Consider the following 3,769-nt stretch of genomic DNA (forward strand, 5'->3'; position numbering starts at 1 on the left):
TTGTTCTTGATATTCGGGTTCTAATTCCGCGATTACCCGGGACGTTAATTTCTTGAAGACTCGTTGAAGTTTTTAAAATAAATTTTGAAGATCTTGGAAAAAAATTGGAAATAATCATGCTAGAAGTTCGCCTTTGTATATCCGATGTTTGGGGCCTAAAATTGGTTGGATACGTTTCTGCCATGCGCCAAAATTCCGGCGAGCCCGGGGTTCTTCTCCGACGACGATTCCAGAGATTTGATACATGCAAATCAAACTCCGATATCCACTATGTATTCAGTGAGTATAGGTTATCTCTGTTTGTGGTGGGAGTTCGGTATTCCGTCGATGGTATTCCGATGAATGAGAGGTCGGTATTCCGGGATGTCGGATAGTGAGTCACCGGTGGGTCAGTAACAATGAGGGTCGGTGAGTCACCTAGTTCAGGACGAAGCCCAAACTATCTTTTATTTCATGTTTTGAACAATCAGATGGTTCAGGTGGATGAGCTCTGTTTTGAGTGAAACCTGAATCATCTTATCCTGCACTTTAATATTAGTATAACAACTTTTATGACTTATCTTGGTATCTTATCCCTGTTTTTGTTATTAAATCCTTAGAATAAAATTGATTTTATTAGGATTTATAAATTTAAATGAAGTTTTTAAAAATTTAAAAATTGTTTTTGTTCTTTAAGTTTCAATTCAATAAACCAACACCAAGTCATAAAATTCATCTTATAAATAAGTCAAGTAATACTAAATATAGAATATTCACAAATAGGAAATCATACCATAATCACATAGCAATTAACCTTGATAATGTCTAGACCATTTTATCCTTGTAATAAGATCATTTTTCAGGATGTTCCTTTGATTATGGGGATATACTCATAGACCTGCAATGTTAAAATTATTTTGGCTACAAGGCCAAAATAAATTGGCGACAAGGCCTAAATAAACTGGCGACAAGGCCTAAATAAACTGACGACAAGGCCCTTAGAAGAGGTGAAAACCCCTTGAACCTTAGGAATGATACGTCTACCATTAACTTGGGATTCAAACCAGTAGCCGAGGATAACGAGGTAACAAGTCACTATATTTCATGTGCTGGCCCCGCCTCTCGAACTACGGCTGAATAAACGAACGCTACAGGCGATCTTAAGAATAGGTGAAAACCCCTTAAACCTTAGGAATGGTACGTCTACCATTAACTTAGGATTCAAACCAATAGCCGAGGATAACGAGGTAACAAGTCACTATATTTCATGTGCTGGCCCCGCCTCTCGAACAACGGCTAAATAAACGTGCACTACAGGCGATCTTAAGAAGAGGTGAAAACCCCTTAACCTTAGGAATGGTACGTCTGCCATTAACTTAGGATTCAAACCAATAGCCGAGGATAACGAGGTAACAAGTCACTATATTTCATTTGTTGGCCCTGCCTCTCGAACTGCGGCTGAATAAACGTGCGCTACATGCGATCATACGAAGAAGTGAAAACTCTTAAACCTTATAAGGCATTAAATAATACCTTAACTGGCGACAAGGCCCCAATAAACTGGAGAAAAGGCCCAAATAAACTTCATTTCATCTGGGAATTCCACATATCTTCAAGCTACAAGACAGTCAAATCTAGGTGAGGGGTGGGTGTTAGCCTTGCTAACACCACTCTGATGCCTAAGTCAGTATCATGATAAAAGAATAATAATATTGAAATTGAATATAAATACATACCTTAGTTGTTTAATGATAGCAATTATCCTTGGGATAGCAGTCTTACATAAAATATTTTTTGAGATAGATAGCATTCCAAGCTCTTGGTAACAAGTCACCATCCAAAGTAGACAATCTGTATGCCCCATTTCCTGCTTCTGACTCAATCAAGTAAAGACCTTCCCAATTTGGTGCAAGCTTTCCATTCACAGGATTTGTAGTATTCTGAAAAGCTTTTCGGAGAACTAAATCTCAGGATTTTTGAGAATAGTGCTCTGCCCCCAGTGTGATTCCCACAATCTCCTTCATGGATATCCTGAAGAACTTCTTGAGCTTCTGACTTCTCCAAGCACCTAAGATATGGTCCTGCAAGAGATATCCCTCATGATTCTTGACTTCCATATCTTCATCATCGTCTAAATATGCTAGGGCATCTGCTTCAACATTCTCTTCTCTAGGTACCTGTGAAATATCAAACATTTCGAAACACTTTGCTAGTTTTTTTACTAGCTCTAAATATTTCATTAGTTTTTCTCCTCTAACAGCATATGAACCATTAAAATGATTTGTTAATAATAATGAATCAACATGTACTTGAATAAACCTGATTTTCATGTCGATTGCTAATTGTAATCCTGCTATCAAAGCTTCATATTCTGCCTCATTATTTGTGCCTTGAAATATGTAGGATATGGATTGAGGTATAATGTCCCAATGTGGCGATTTCAGCAGGATCCTGAGACCTGTTCCTCTAACATTTGAAGCACCATCCGTGTATAGAGTCCACTTATCTTTGGTTTCCTCAAGTTGTTGGACTTCCAAGTCTGCCTCTTCTTTATGTTCACCGGTGAAATCAGCCACAAAGTCTGCTAATGCCTGGGATTTGATGGCAGTCCTAGATTCATATGCTATATCATATGCACTCAGCTTCACAGCCCATTTTGCCATCCTACCTGACATTTCTGGTTTTCTCAAAACATACTTAATAGGGTAATTAGTTTTAACACATATAGGGTGAGTTTCAAAATAGTGTCTGAGTTTAGTAGATGCCATAATAAGTGCTAAAATTAATTTCTCAAGATAAGAATACCTGGTTTCAACATCCAAAAAACTTTTACTTACATAAAAGATGGGATGTTGTTGACCTTCGTGATCCTTAGCTAAAACAGCACTTACAGCATTATTTGATACAACTAGATATAGAGATAGAGGTTCACCTTACTCGGGTTTTACCAGCAGGGGAGCATGTTGCGTCCATATTTGTGGTTTGAGCTTAGTTATGTGTTTATTGGGCTGGGCTACGGGTTAGCTATGTAAACCGAGAACGTTCTCGGTGGGCTTGTGATTAATATGGGCCTAGGTGTTTGGTTTCCCTATATATAGTTTACATAATGTATAGGGTAGGGGTTGTTCACATTATCAGAGAGTGAGCAGAACTAGAGGGTTGTTCATTCCTAGTATTTTGTGATCGAGTATTGTAAGTGCTTAAGCACCCGACGTATTCAATAATATACGTGTGTTTTGAAGCAATCGTGTGTTACTTCACTTGTTATTATTCTTGTTCTTGAATCACCGAGTGTTGGTATTTCGCACCAATACTCGTCTGGTTGATATCATATTGTAGTGATCCAGATTCGGGACTTACAATGGGTATCAGAGCCTTGGACGAATTCAGGCTCGTTATTGTGATATCAACAGATTCAAAATATAAAGGTTTGGTGGTATTGTTGATTTTTCCGGCGAGTTGTATTTCGGAGAAGAGATAGTGGTATTTTTGGTGAGACATTTGTGGTGTTATGGAAACAAATCAAATCCCATTAATTTTTGGGAGTTTGTTACAGGTAATATTCTGTTGATTCTCTGGTTTTCGGCCAACATCATCTGTCTTTGGCCAAGATTTAACTTGCTGAACAAGTGTCATCTAGTTTTGGGTCAAACTTGTTTTTCTCGGCCAAAGTGGGTTTTCGGTCTACTTTAGATTTCGGCCAAGTTTTAAAAGTTGTCTGCCAAGTTTTAAGAGTTTTCGGCCAGAGTTCTCGGTAATCAAGTGTTTTCGGTCCTTAAAATCCATCCTT

This window comes from Bidens hawaiensis, unplaced genomic scaffold, assembly GCF_021521415.1.
Source record: "Bidens hawaiensis isolate Kalapana, Puna unplaced genomic scaffold, B.hawaiensis_p1.1 tig00053916_1, whole genome shotgun sequence".
In the NCBI taxonomy this organism is placed as follows: domain Eukaryota; kingdom Viridiplantae; phylum Streptophyta; class Magnoliopsida; order Asterales; family Asteraceae; genus Bidens; species Bidens hawaiensis.